This window comes from Pseudorca crassidens, chromosome 9 (assembly GCF_039906515.1).
Source record: "Pseudorca crassidens isolate mPseCra1 chromosome 9, mPseCra1.hap1, whole genome shotgun sequence".
Classification (NCBI taxonomy): Eukaryota; Metazoa; Chordata; class Mammalia; order Artiodactyla; family Delphinidae; genus Pseudorca; species Pseudorca crassidens.
Genome location: NC_090304.1, coordinates 98978623 through 98994633, shown reverse-complemented (window position 1 = coordinate 98994633; position 16011 = coordinate 98978623).

The following is a 16011-nucleotide window of genomic DNA, read 5'->3' as shown; positions in this document are numbered from 1 at the left end:
ACAGACCAATCACAAGCACTGAAATTTAGAATGTGATTAAAAATCTTCCAGCAAACAAAAGCCCAGGACCAGATGGCTTCACAGGTGAATTCTATCAAGCATGTAGAGAAGAGCTAACACCTATACTTCTCAAACTCTTCCAAAATATAGCAGACGGAGGAACACTCCCAAACTCATTCTACAAGGCCACCATTACCCTGATACCAAAACCAGACAAAGATGTCACAGAGAAAGAAAACTACAGGCCAATATCAGTGATGAACATAGATGCAAAAATCCTCAACAAAATACCATCAAACAGAATCCAACAGCACATACACCATGTGTAAAAGGATCATACACCATGATCAAGTGGGGTTTATCCCAGGAATGCAAGGATTCTTCAATGTATGCAAAAAATCAATGTGATAAACCATATTAACAAATTGAAGGAGAAAAACCGTATGATCATTTTAATAGATGCAGAAAAGGCTTTGGACAAAATTCAACACCTGTTTATGATAAAAACCCTCCAGAAAGTAGCATAGAGGGAACTACCTCAACATAATAAAGGCCATATATGACAAACTCACAGCCAACATCGTTCTCCGTGGTAAAAAACTGAAACCATTTCCTCTAAGATCTGGAACAAGACAAGGTTGTCCACTCTCACCACTATTATTCAATATAGTTTTGGAATTTATAGCCACAGCAATCAGAGAAGAAAAAGAAATAAAAGGAATCCAAATTGGAAAAGAAGGAAAACTGTCACTGTTTGCAGATGGCATGATACTATATGTAGAGAATCCTAAAGACGCTACCAGAAAACTACTAGAGCTAATCAATGCATTTGGTAAAGTAGCAGGATACAAAACTAATGCACAGAAATCTCTTGCATTCCTATACACTAATGATGAATAATCTGAAAGAGAAATTAAGGAAACACTCCCAGTTACCATTGCAAAAAAAGAATAAAATATCTAGGAATAAACCTACCTAAGGAGACAAGAAACCTGTATGCAGAAAACTATAAGACACTGATAAAAGAAATTAAAGAGAATACCCACAGATGGAGAGGTATACCATTTTCTTGAATTGGAAAAATCAACATCATGAATATGACTGCACTCCCCAAAGCAATCTACAGATTCAATGCAATCCCTATCCAACTACCACTGGCTTTTTTCACAGAACTAGAACAAAAAATTTCACAATTTGTGTGGAAACACAAAAGACCCCGAATAGCCAAAGCAATCTTGAGAAGGAAAAACAGAGCTGGAGGAATCAGGCTCCCTGACTTCAGACTATACTACAAAGCTTCAGTAATCAAGACAGTATGGTGCTGGCACAAAAACAGAAATATAGATCAATGGAACAGAATAGAAACCCCAGAGATAAACCCATGCACATATGGCCACCTTATCTTTGATAAAGGAGGCAGGAATGTACAGTGGAGAAAAGGAAGCCTCTTCAATAAGTGCTGGGAAAACTGGACAGCTACATGTAAAAGAATGAAATTAGAACACTCCCTAACACCATACACAAAAATAAACTCCAAATGGATTAAAGACCTAAATATAAGGCCATACACTATAAAACACTTAGAGGAAAGCATAGGCAGAACACTCTGTGACATAAATCACAGCAAGATCCTTTCTGACCCACCTCCTAGAGAAATGGAAGTAAAAGCAAAAATAAACAAACGGTACCTAATGAAACTTAAAAGCTTTAGCACAGCAAAGGAAAACATAAACAAGACGAAAAGACAACCCTCAGAATGGGAGAAAGTATTTGCAAATGAACCAACTGAGAAAGGATTAATCTCCAAAATACACAAGCAGCTTATGCAGCTCAATATCAAAAAACAAACAACCCAATCCAAAAATGGGCAGAAGACCTAAGTAGACATTTCTCCAAAGAAGATGTACAGATTGCCAAACAAACACATCAAAGGATGCTCAACATCACTAATCATTAGAGAAATGCAAATCAAAACCAAATTAGGTATCGCCTCACACCAGCCAGAATGGCCATCATCAAAAAATCTACAAACAATAAATGCTGGAGAGGGTGTGGAGTAAAGGGAACCCTCTTGCACTGTTGGTGGGAATGTAAATTGATACAGCCACTATGGAGAACAATATGGAGGTTCCTTAAAAAACTAAAAATAGAATTACCATATGACCCAGCAGTCCCACTACTGGGCGTGTAGAAAACCATAATTCAAAAAGAGTCATGTACCGCAACGTTCATTGCAGCTCTGTTTACAATAACCAGGACATGGAAGCAACCTAAGTGTCCATCGACAGATGAATGGGTAAAGAAAATCTGGCACATATAAAGAGAAAAACAAATATTATATGCTAACAGATATATATGGAATATTTTAAAAAAAGTCAGAAAGAGAAAAACAAATACTATATGCTAACACATATATACAGAACCTTTAAAAAAAATGGTTCTGAAGAGACTAGGGGCAGGACAGGAATAAAGATGCAGACATAGAGAATGCACTTGAGGACACGGGGAGGGCGAAGGGTAAGCTGGGATGAAGTGAGAAAGTGGCATGGACATATATACACCATCGAATGTAAAATAACTAGCTAGTGGGAAGCAGCCACATAGCACAGGGAGATCAGCTCGGTGCTTTGTGTCCATCTAGAGGGGTGGAATAGGAGGGTGGGAGGGAGGTGCAAGAAGGAGGGGATATGGCAATACATGTATACATATACCTGATTCACTTTGTTATACAGCAGCAACTAATACAACATTGTAAAGCAATTATACTCCAATAAAGATGTTAAAAAACAAAAAAAGCTCCCATTCTAGTGAGAAGGACATAGATGTCTATAAATGGAGAGCAAATATGATCACTGTTGTGTGGAGATGGGAGAGGAGAGGGTATTACAGGTGTGGCAGAGTGATACCACATCTTGGAGATGAAGAGAACATAACCTTCATGTTATCTAGCCTAAATCTCTGTGCTCTAAGAATGCCAGAAAAGTTCTTGTGATGATGTCACTCAATCTATATTTAAACTCTTCTAAGTCACAAGAAGTTTATTTCTCAAAGCATCTTATCCCACAGATTTATATCTTTTACTGATAGAAAAAGTTTTTTTGTTCCTTTTTCTGTTGACCTAAAATTTACCTCCTCCAACCTTTCACCAATGAGTCTAGCTCTTCCCTCCTTTGCTATGAGGGAATGTTTCTACTCTCTCTTTGTGGGAGACAGTCCTTGAAAGTAGATATTAAATCCTTTCTTAATGTCCTCCTTTCACATTAAACATGAGTAAATCTATATACAGATCTTTTACAAGTCTTCATGTATTTGTTTGTCAATTGATATGGCAACCAGAATTGAAAATATTCTGCGGCTTTCCAACCGGTAGAGAACACCGTGTAACTAGTCTCTCCCTTATTCTAGACAACATAATTCTATTAATACAGCCTGTGTGTGCTTTGGTTATTTTGGAGGCAAAACTGTTGGCTTGGTTTGTATTTTCCTTATAAATAATCCATGCCCCCTTGAATGCCCTCACACTTATTCTGATCTCCTCCCCTGGAAATATTTTAGAATAATTAGTATATAAAATCTCTCCCACACAATTCAGTTGGAGTTTTGAGCCTAGCGTTCAAAACTTATTTATTCCTGTCATATTTTGTGCTCTTTATTTTGACTTCCTGTTGGAGTTCTCTTTGAACTTTGATCTTGTCATCTGGCACAGCTTTTATTTTCCCCCACTTTTAATATCTACAGATTTCATAAGAATTGAATCTATTTTTATCCAAGGCTTTAATGAAATAAACAAGACAGGATCAAGAACGGAGCTCTTCGGCAGACCATATATGTCTGGTCATTTCACAATATAAAAAACTCCCAGTTGGACTGTCATTCAGCCTCCCTGTCTCTCTCTGCAGGGTACGGGTATGGGGGAGAGCAGGGCATGCTCTTTGACGATGATGAGTCTGACCTAACCAGAGCCCAAGGTGGCATGTTGGCCAGCAGTTTCAAATCAGGTTATACTTCACGGAAGGTGGGTTACTTGGTGTCGTATCCTAAAAGCCAGGAAGAACCATAATTGCTAAAGACAAGAATTCTATAATGTTTTACTGCTTGTGGAGTTTTCACACATGCACAGTCTTGTAAATATGAAACGGTATCAGTTACCAATGAAGATCTGGGGCTAGGGAATGGCAAAAGAAGAACAGAATTTAAAGCAGAGTGTTCTGTTAATGGAACTCCAGGTAGACCAGAGGAGGGAGAAACTGGAGGACGGGAGGCTAGCAAGGAAGCTGCCGGACGTACCCAGGAGGTGAAGAGGTGAAGAAGTTACACACACAGTAGTGAAAAGTGAAGAGGGAGGAGAAGATCAAAGACATATGTTCCACAGAAGAGCAGTAGGACTTTGTAACTAAAAATGGGTTTGGGGAGGGAGGGGGAGGGACAAATAAAAGACCATTCCCACATTTTATATCTCGAAGAATGACGGCCCAGTTGGCAGAAACAAAGGAGCTGGTAAAGGGAATCCTGTTTAGGGTGAGGTTGGTTTTTCTTGATTTAGTTTAACACTTCGGTAAGAACCTATGACTGAAGAGTCATCATCCACATTAGCAAAGAGAGAAGGTTTCTGAGGAATTGTTATTCTCAAGTCAAAACTTAAATGGCCCCCTTCGTGGCATGACAGCATTCTAGCATCACCGTGGCTGTCAGCCCCTTTTGGTTTCCTGGTGCATTGGTGGACTACTGTAAAAGTAGTAAATATTGTTTCCAGTTGAACCAAGGATCTCTTAAGCTTGCAGGTCCATTTAGGATGTTGCCAATGGTAAATGTGGTTGTGAAAATCTTGGAAATAGAGGTTAGCTAGGATAAATGATGTCCAAATCATAGGATGAATCATAGGGATAAAATCTTGGATATCTCATTCTTTAACCATCAGTAGATATTTTGACAAAGCTGTCTACCTACTCCTAATGGAACATTCTACTTGTTTCTTTCAGTGAATGTTCAATTTTTAGTCTCTTCACACCCACATGCACACACACAAATGAGCACTAAAGAGAGAGTGAAAAGATATTAACTCGAAGCCCCACTAATCAGCCTTCAGAAATGACCCTGTTATTAAGTTCTTGATCGTCATCATCACCAGCTATTCATTAAGCAACCGATTGTGCTTATGCTAAGGATGTGCACACTGGGCAAAAGTCACAGGGGGGTGCCCTCTCTGGGCATATAGACGCTGCATACAAGAGCAAGAGAGAAAATAATGTAAAATGGACAAACAAAAATGCTAAGTGAACAGTGATTCAGTTTATCATATTCTGGAGAAAGGGAAATTGGGCAAGACATTTTTGCTTGATGTGATAGGGTACCTCCTCTCTCGTTTTCACAAGCTTCCCTTTAATCAGTCTCCCTAAAGATTTTGGCTCTAATGGGATTGTATAGTACGGGGTGGTTTGAAGACTCAAGAGCTAAATATATTTGACTCTCTCTTTGTTCTTTTTTGTGTTGATTCCTATTATTGAACATGGATATTTTTCTTTTAAGTCCAAGGTGTCATTCTTTTTCTTGTAAGCAAACCTCCCCTATTCCTGATATGGCATCAGTGCAGGTATCCCCATGTCTGCATCTAACTTTGTATTATCTAGAAGAGGGGACCATCCAACTTTATCTGTAAAGGTCCAGAGAGGAAATATTACAGTATGGACTTTGCAGGTCCTATGATCTTTGTTACAACCACTCAACTCGCTCGTAGTGACAGAGAAGCCATAGACGAGAGAAAACAAATGGGCGTGACTAGATTCCAATAAAACAGGGAGTCGACGGGATTTGACTCCAGAGCTGTAGTTTGCTGACCCCTAAACTGAAAGGAGTTTGTTTACTAAGAAAAATGTGTTAAAAACCAACCCACATCTCCCTATATGTGATGAAGAATTCTTCACCCTTAGACAGAGGAATATGAAGAAATGACGAAGCTCATCGAGGTCTTCAATCACAGAATTTCTCAACAAATATAACTGCTTTCATCTATAATTTGCTATTTCAGTCAGACATTCCTATGAAGTAGTCTTTGGAAGTTTGATTATATTATCCATTTTATTTCTGGGAGAAGGGGTGCCTGTGTTCAATTTACTAAATGTGTCTGGTACCTTTTTTTTTTTTTTTTTTTGTGGTACGCGGGCCTCTCACTGTTGTGGCCTCTCCCGCTGCGGAGCACAGGCTCCGGACGGGCAGGCTCAGCGGCCATGGCTCACGGGCCTAGCCACTCCGCGGCATGTGGGATCTTCCCAGACCGTGGCACGAACCCGTGACCCCTGCATCGGCAGGCGGACTCTCAACCACTGCGCCTTCAGGGAAGCCCTGGTAACTTCTTAAAAACGATCTCCTAGAAATTTTCCTAAACGTGCATTTCATCTTCTTAGCAGCTGCATTAAGCAGTCTCCTCCTGCCTTGACTTTCTGTAGTCAGTGCCCTTGCTGTACCCATTATTCCCCTTTCTCCTTGAAATCTTCACACTGGAACCACATATACTGACCATTTGTTTTTTGGTTGGTTTATTCTTTGTTTAGTCTACTCTCCACTGACTGCACCAATAGAGAGCAGTGACGTAGGTAATCTAGAAACAATGGATAATCCCCAGGTCACTCCAACTTTGGAATGCTTTATATGATTTTTGTGGGGACAAATTTACCTTGGTAATTGTATTCTGCCCAACCTAATATTAAAATCAACTCTCAATTCTAGAACACCTCATTGACCGAAGTGATTGAAAAGTGTGTCTCTGATTAAGAAAATCATTTGATACGGATAACACTTAGGCAGATAATAAGAGATTTGAGTATATGAATAGCTAGATGACAACTGACATGCCAATCAGCAAATATGTTTAAAAGCACTACTATTTGTCATGGACATGTAACATCTATTAAATATTACTAAGTCCTTTTATATGCATTATTTTAACCCTTAGGACAACTGTATTATGGGGATATTATCAGCTTCGTTTTTGTTTTTTTTAAAGATTTATTAATTATTACTTTATTTTTGGCTGCATCGGGTCTTAGTTGCAGCACACGGGATCTTCATTGAGGCATGTGGGATCTTTCGTTGCAGCGCGTGGGCTGTTTGTTGTGGTGCGCGGGCTTCTATCTAGCTGTGGTATGCAGGTTTTCTCTTCTCTAGTTGTGGCGTGCAGGCTCCAGAGCACGTGGGCTCTGTAGTTGAGGCACACGGACTTAGTTGCCCCGCAGCATGTGCAATCTTAGTTCCCCAACCAGGGATCGAACCCGTGTCCCCTGCATTGGAAGGCAGATTCTTTACCACTGGACCACCAGGGAAGTCCCTCAGCTTCAGTCTGAAGATTAGGCTTTGAGAGGTAAAATGACTTCCTGCAGGTCTCAGCAGGATAAAGAAAGGGTTGGGATTTGTGCTCAGTCCTCCAATAGTAGTAGATCTAGCACTCTTTAGACAGCTACCTGTGGGTATAGTGAACAGATTCCATGCAATTCAGAAACACCATTGCCCTGCTTTTTTCGGGACACTGAGAGGACTGTATACATAATAAAAGACAGGGTTGTTACTTGGAGGGAATTTGAAAGCTATTCTCAGATGTTAAGATATACAGGCATTCACAGTTCTGTGCCTTTGTTCATGTGCTTCTCTTGACAGTCCCCATCTTTATGTTTAGCAAATTTACTTAGTTTATGTGCAACAGAGAGCATCCATTTAAAATATATAATTGATGAGTCTCTACAGGCTTACATCCATAAAATAGCCACGACAATCAAGTTATAGAACATCTTCATTACCTCCAAAAGTTTCCTTGTGCCCCTTGGCAATCCATCTCTCCTTCTGGCCCTGGCCCTAGGCAAGCACTGATCTGCTTTGGGTCTCTATAGATTAGTTTGTATTTTCTGCAGTTTTATATAAATAGAATCATACAGTATGTACTCTTTTGTGTTGGTTTCTTTCATTCAGGGTAAAGATTTTGAGACTCGTCCATGTTGCATGTGTAAGTAGTTTGTTCCTTTTTACTACTGAGTAGTAGTTTATGGTAGTGTGGATATATCACAATTTGTTTATTCATTCTCCGGTTGATAGACATTTGGGTTATTTCCAGTTTGGGGCTGCTCTGAACATTTGTGTGTAAGTTTTGGTGTGGACGTATGTTTTTATTTCCCAGTAGAATTGCTGGGTCGTATGGTAGATATATATTTAACTGCCAGTTGTCTTCCGTGGCTTACCATTTTACATTCCCACTAAGAGCATGTGTGAGTTCCAGTTTCTCAATATTCTTGTCACAACTTGTTATTGTCAGTCTTTTATTTTTATACAATTTTAAAGGTTACACTCCATTTACAGTTATTACAAAATAGTGGCTGTATTCCCTGTGTTGTACAGTACATCCTTGTAGCCTACCTTAGGTAGCTGTTCTAATGAGCATGTAGTGGTTCGGTATCTGCTTGTGATTTTAACTTGCATTTCCCTGATGACTAAGGACTTTGAACATCTTTTCATGTCCTTATTTGTATATCTTCTTTTATGAAGAATTTGTTTAAATTTTTATCTCTTTTATTAGGTTATCATTATTATTCGGTTATAAGAGGTCCTTATATATACAAACTAGATACCAATCTGTCATATTATATGCATGGCAAATATTTTCTCTCCATTTATTGTGTGTATTTTCATTTTGTTAATCGTGTCTTTTAAAGAGCAAAAGATTTACGTTTTGATCAAGTCCAATTTATTGAATTTTTTCTCTTACAGTTCTTTTATTCCTGGAATAAATTCTAATTGGTAATGATGTGGTTTTTTTTATGTTGTTAGATTTGATTTATTAAAATTTTATTAAGGATTTTTACATCTGTGTTCAGTCTATGTTCATGAAAGGTATTGGTCTGTAATTGCCTTGTCATTTATCCAATTTTAGTAAAAATTCAGTTTGAAAGTGTTCTCTTTCTTATCTTTGCCTACCCCCAAAGTTTCAGAGAGTTTCTCCTATATTTTCTTCTAAAAGATAAATAGTTTTAGCTTTTATATTCAAGTCTGTTGTTTACTGTGAGATAATTTTTGTATGTGTTATGAAATAAGGGTCAATGTTCTTTCTTTTCTAGGCAGGTAACTTATTCTAGCATCATTTGTTGAAATGACTCCACCCCCTCCGTTGAGTTGCCTTGGCACTTTTGTCAGAAAACCAGTTGACCATATAAAGTGTAGATCTATTTTGGATTCTATTCTGTTCCATTGGTTTGTAGGTCTATTCTATCCTCCAGTACCACACTGTCTTTATTATTATACCTCTATAGTAAATCTTGAAATAAAGTAGTATAAAACCTCTGTTCTTTAAAAATTACTTTGAAAATTCTGGAACCTTTGTGTTTTGATATTAATTTTAGGATAAACTTGTCAATTTTTGCAGGAAAAAAAGGGGGGGGTGACTTGCTGAGATTACTTTGAATCTCTAGCTAGGTTTGCGTAGAATTGACACGTTAATGATATTGGCATCTTCCAGTCTATGAACCTGGTATGTCTCTGCACTTCTTTAGGTCTTTAACTTCTCCCAGCAGTATTTTGCCATTTTCACTGTAAGCTCTTACACATTGTATTAGTTTCCCAGAGCTACTGTTATAAATGATCACTAACTGCTTGGCTGAAAATGACAAATTTATTGTCACTGTTCAGGAGGCCAAAAGTCCAAAATCAAGGGATTGGCAGGTTGGTTCTTTCTGGACACTCTGAGGGAGAAACCATTCCATACCTAGCTTCTGGTGTCTGCCAGACATCCTTGGCATTCCTTGGCCAGTTTCTTGCCTCTGTTTCTCCTGGTGTTCTCCTTCTATGTCTCAGTGTCTTCTCCTTTTCTATCTCTTACAAGGATACTGTTGTTGGATTGAGGGACCACCCTCATCCAGGGTGATCTCATCTCAATATTTTTACCTTACTTACAACTGCAAAGACGCTTTTTCCCCCGAAAAGACTACATTCTGAAGTTCCAGGTGGGCATATCTTTTAGGAGCCACAATCCAACTCACTGCGCACATATTTTTGAAAATTTATTCCTAAGTAGTTGATGTTTTATGATGCTCTTATAAATGGATTTTTAACATTTCTTTTCCAATGATTTGTTGCTAGTGTATAAAAATATAATCAACTTGTATGTGTTAATCTTGTATCTAGTGATTTTACTAAATGCAGCTATTAGTTCTGTCATTGCTATGTAGATGCCTTTAGGATTTTTTACATCAACAAGCATGCCCCTTAAAATAGAGGCAGTTTTACTTCTTTTTCTATCTATGCCTTTTATTTTTCTTGCTTTATTATAAATTGCTAGGATGTCCAGTGAAATGCTGACGAGAAGTGGTAAGCACAGGCATCTTTACCTTGTTCCCAATCTTAGGGGAAAATAATTTTATAATTAACTATCAAGGATGATGCTGACAGTAGGTTTTTTATAGAATGCCCCTCATCGGATTGAGAAAATTTATTTCTATTCCTAATATGCTGAAAGATTTTTCTTTCTTTTTTTTTGTCATGAATGGGTGTTGAATTTTGTCAAATGATTTTTCTGTACCTATTAAAATAATAATATGCTTTTCTCCATTTATCCTATTACTATGGTGAATTACATTGATTGAATTTTAAATGTATCAATAAAACCAATATTACATTCCTGGAATAAATTCTAATGGTACTGATGTATTCTTATGTTGCTAGATTTGTTTTATTAAAATTTTATTAAGGATTTTTACATGTATGTTCAATCTATGTTCATGAAGGATTTTGGTCTGTAATTGCCTTGTAATTTATTTATCCAATTTTGGTAAAAATTCAGTTTGGAAGTGTTCTCTTTTTCTCTATTTTCTGGAAGAATTTTCTAAGATTAATTTTATTTCTTACTTGAATATTTGATAGAAATCACCAGTGATACCATTTGGGTCTGGCATTTTCTCTATGGAGAGGTTTACATAGTGAATTTAATTGCTGTAATAGATATAAGGCTATTGAGATTTTCTGTTTCACCTGTGTCAGTTTTGGTAAGTTGTATTTTTCAGTGAATTTTTCAATTTTATTTACGTTCTAACCTACTTACTTTTATTTATCTAACCTAGATATTTTCTCTTCTGTGAAACCTTCCCTGATACCTCCAATAGAAGTGATTTCTCATCCTTTGTGCCACGACTTTATCTAGTATCATTTGTCCTCTCCACCTTCCTTTGAGTTTGTCTGTTCATATATCTCTTCCTATACTAAATTAAGAGCCCTGAAGTTTGATGATTGCATCCTATATATCTTTGAGTCTTTGCCACCTTTTATGGTGCTTTGTACATAATAGATGACCCTCCATCCCAATTTCAGTTATCAAATTATTCCACCTGTTGTTGTCTAATTTATAGTTACACAAGCATGTGTCTAATTTCCCTAGTAGACAATGAGCACCTTTTGCAAAAATGGCAAGTATTATTCAATGTTCATATTCCTTCTATGTCTTATATTTAGAATAATTTTTGAAACTATTAAATTGAATAGACGCTGCACAGTATAGAAAAATCAGTATTCTGTGAACTCAGAGAAGAGAGGTTAAATGGAAACTTGGAAAGCTCGCATTAATAAAGGAAGAGAAATAAAGGAACTAACGTTTTTGAGCGCTTACTATGTGCCAGACATTGTGATCAACAGTTTATATTCCTTATCCCATTTAACCTTAAAATAATTAGGGATAGAAGATGTTATCATCCTCATTTTACACATCAGGAATCTGAAGTTCAGAAAAGTTAAGTACTTTGCCCAGGCCCACAAAGTTATTAAGTGGCAGATCTGGATTTCAGACCCAAGTCTGAATGATCCCATCATCCATGTTCTTGGTTTCAATCGTACTTTTGCCCATTTGGTTTTCAGCAAGACACTTGATGGATTTTCCCAAGTTCCCTTTAAACTTTGTTAGAGTAGAATATTCTGTGGTCCCCCTAAATGAGCATTGGAATCATTGTAAGTTTAGAAAAACTACAAAATATTCCCTGGGTACATGTTCCACCTATAGCATGAAATAGACAGAAGAAGCATAGAAGATCCAAAAGAGACTTATCTCAAAGTATGCTGCATAACTCCCTGTGGTCTTCCCACTACTCTTCATCAGCCTTTTTTCTACAACCCTGTCGTTCTTTTGATGATATCAGTTACCACCATTCTGGCTAATTGGAGGCATCCTTGGTTCCTGAGTCCCTACCCATTAGCATAAGGGAAATTAAGAGGCCCAGACCATGATAACTCAAACAATTTCCACGACTTGATGTGAAAGAAGAGGATCTTTCCTGACAGCTGATCTTACCTTTATGGATGTTTCATATTGGTTCTGTGTAGAAAGATCTGTGGGCTATTTCGTGCAATGCAGTCCTTCTCCTTATGCCTTGGTAGAAGATAGGTCAAACACCAGATCCGATCGTATAGCGTCTCTGCTGCTGCCAACTGAGATGTTTCTATCTTCAGTCTATTTTCTCTCTCAACACAACAGTACTCTGTAAGTCACCTAGATCTGGATTGCCTATCATAACGCAGCTCTTCCCAAGTAGAAAAATGAATAATGCACCATTTTACCAATACATCTTAGCCAAAGAACTGGGACGGGAAGGAGTTTTTCTGTGATTTCAGCCTGTCAATTGAAACAGGATGTTTCTGAGGTCTTCCCAATGTGAAAAGAATAAAAAATAACAATAATAGCATTTGTTTATTTATTTGCATACGATACTGTGGTCAGGAACTTGCTGCTTCTCTAGGGAAACTGTTTGCAGCGCATCATTGAGGTGACAACTTAGCAATTCACACTGATCATTCCCTGTGGTCTGCCATGGTGAGGGTGATGCTTTCGTGTATTATAAGCACCAGACAAGGGAGCTGGATCAATTCTCTCACTTGAAATTCTAGTCTTGGTTGGAATAACTCCCTTAGGCACCCACAGCTCCAGGTTTTTTCTGACTAAAAAGTGTAACAAATCTCTCGGAGCTGTTCACATTAGGAGAAAAAAGAATCTAAAAAGCATCCCTGCCTTTTAAATGTCAGAGATCAACATGGGTATCTTTCTTGCTTTAAGGAGTAGATAATGGCTTCTTTGTGGTCTGAGCTTCAAATTTGTTGAGGAGAGTATGTTGTTGAGACTTAGAATTAATAATGTTTTTCATGAAAACCTGAATCAGATGATATTCCACATGGAGGTAAGAAAGAAGAAAATGACATAAAAACATGACCCCTTGGAAGCTGTTTTCAGTTGAGATTTTTGAGTAGGCAGTTGAAATCAAGGGAAATATAGGCAGAGTAGGAGCTGGGAAGAAAAGGGCAGAATGTAACCCCTTTTTCCGTCCCACCTAACACTATGCTTAGGCAAAGCACAGTCCATAGGGGAGAGTGTTTTCTAAAATCTTGCTGAATAAATGAAAGAAATGGATGGATAGATGGATGGATGGATGGATGTAAAGTTCTGAACTCTCTTACATGGTAGCTTCAAATTGTGGTGGTTTTGTTGTGTTCTATCTGGGTGCTGCCGAAGCCCAAGAAAGACCTTCCTATTTATTAGATCCTAGAAACTGAACATGCACTCTTCACTGCCTGGACAGGACCAACTTCTGCAGTTCTCTTTATCCAGAGACAGAAGGGACCCTCTTGCCTGCAGCTGGAGTACTGTTGCCAGTTTCAACAAAGAACCTATAATATATCGCCTGAGGAAACAACGTTTCCTCTTACAATGTTCAATCTTGGCTCCTTTGCCATGAGGGGGGCTGTTCTTAGAAATGTCCTCCAGAGACTTTCCTATTAAACCAGGTTGCAAGTTGCATTGCTATGTAATTCCCCTGCTGAGGCCCTATGAAAGGAATGAGTCGGGACAGATACAGCAAGATGTTAGGACACATTTCCCCATCCTTCATCCTGCACGACACAGAGGTGAACTTGATTTCAACAAGATAACCCAATTCTCAGCATGCTTTTCTACCCACTTTTACCCATAACACTTCCAAATTACTGTCTTTAATTCAAACTGTGCAGAGCAACGAGAAAATGAAAAGAAGATAAACTGGTTAGTCAAAAGTAAAATGGCATTTAATTAAAACTTAAGCTTGCAAATTCATGGAAAATAAAAGCATTTTGCTCAAAAAAAAAAAAAAAAGGTCGTGTGATTAAAACTCAGGGCAGCATCACTGTCCTTTTGTGGTTTTGAGTGTATTTCATTTGTACATTGGAAGTAGATATTTGTCATATTGTTAATAATCGCTCTACTAAATTGTTCACTCAGCATTGCCGTCATTTTAACTTTTTTTAGTCCCAGGCTTTCATCTTCTTTCTGTACTTATGTTTCTGAGTGACGGTTTGTCCTCATAAACTTTCAATTAAAAAAAAAATTATTGAAGTATAGTTGATTTACAATGCTGTGTTAATTTCTGCTATACAGCAAAGTGATTCAGTTATACATATATTTTAATTCTTTTTTATGTTCTTTTCCATTATGGTTTATCTCAGCATATTGAATATAGTTCCCTGTGCTATACAGTAAGGACCTTGTTGTTTATCCATCCTGTGTGTAACAGTTTGCATCTGCTAACCCCAAACTCCCTGTCCATCTCTTCCCCAACCCCCTCCCCCTTGGCAACCAACAAGTCTGTTCCCTGTGCCTGTGAGTCTGCCTCTGTTTCCTAGATAGGTTCATTTGTGTCACAATCCACTTATTTCACTAGGTATCTTTATTCACTTAAAGTGAAGAATCAGATTGTGATTGTGTTGTAAATAAGTCAGCTCTTTCCTTCACTTTCATGGAAAAGCTGTGGATGCTGAAAAAGAATGGAAAGAAAGAAAAATTTGGCTAGTCTCTTATGAACTCAGCCATTAGAGTAAGTAGAGCTAACTCTGAGGGGAAAAAAAGAAGAAAATGGAAAAGGTGTTTTTAGAGCTTTTAATTGAAGCCCCCCAGTGTCCCCCTTCTCTGTTTCTTTCTACTACCTTTACCCGACCCCTGTCCCACAGTCAGAATCCAGGGCACAGGCCAGCTCAGAAGCTGAAAGGAGAATAAGAGGCAGGCTCTGGATTATCCTTCCCCAGTAATCTTGAAAGATCGAGGCCAAAAGACTCTGCCTGGAGGAACTCCTCTTTACATTTCTAAAACTGCATCAGGGAAACTTCTAAATTGCATCAACGATCCTAAAATCTGTATAAGTAAAGAATTTTCTACACTTACAAAACTTAATCTTGTTGGGATCTTTTGCGGTAGAACATGATGAGGAGAAGTAAACATCCCCTGTATTCTGATGTATTGGGCATGCTCTTTGAAACGTTGGAGGGACTGTTTGCCAGAAAGCCTTGGCAGTTTTCAAAGATGGCTGGCCAAGTCAGAAGAGAATGAGGAGAAGAAGAGGTTTATGTAGAACTGAGTCCAGCATTGTGTGTAAAACACAGGTTTCAGTGTAAAGAAATCTGTTGTCTAAAAACCTTGGGAAATATATCATCCTGACTTGTCTTTACTACATAGATATCGTACACAAGTAGCCTGTTCTTTAAAAAAAAATTTTTTTAGAAGATAAGAATATAAGAAGATAAAGATGGTCCTAAAGAAACAAATCTCTTTATTTTAATTTTCTTTTCCTTTTCCTTTTACATTTAAGAGTTAAGACAACATTTCAGCAGAGAAATGTGGAGAAGGGTAAAGGGAAATCAATAAAGTTATTCTGTGACTTTTCCAGGAGGGAGGTGTGTTAATTGAGAATGGCTTGCTTGGCTATATATCAAGTCCAAGGAGAGCAGGAGTTGATTTTGAAACAGATTTCCAAGCTAGACTGAAAAAAAAAATATATATATATATATATACACACACACATAAATATGTATATATGTATATGTAAGTATGTATATATGTATATATACACATGTACATATACACACATATATACATACATAATTCTGTAAGAATGGTGTATTGTGTGTGTTAATACTATCATATATATTTTAATATATATTTAAAATGTGTAAGTATATATGCACACATTTAAAATATAT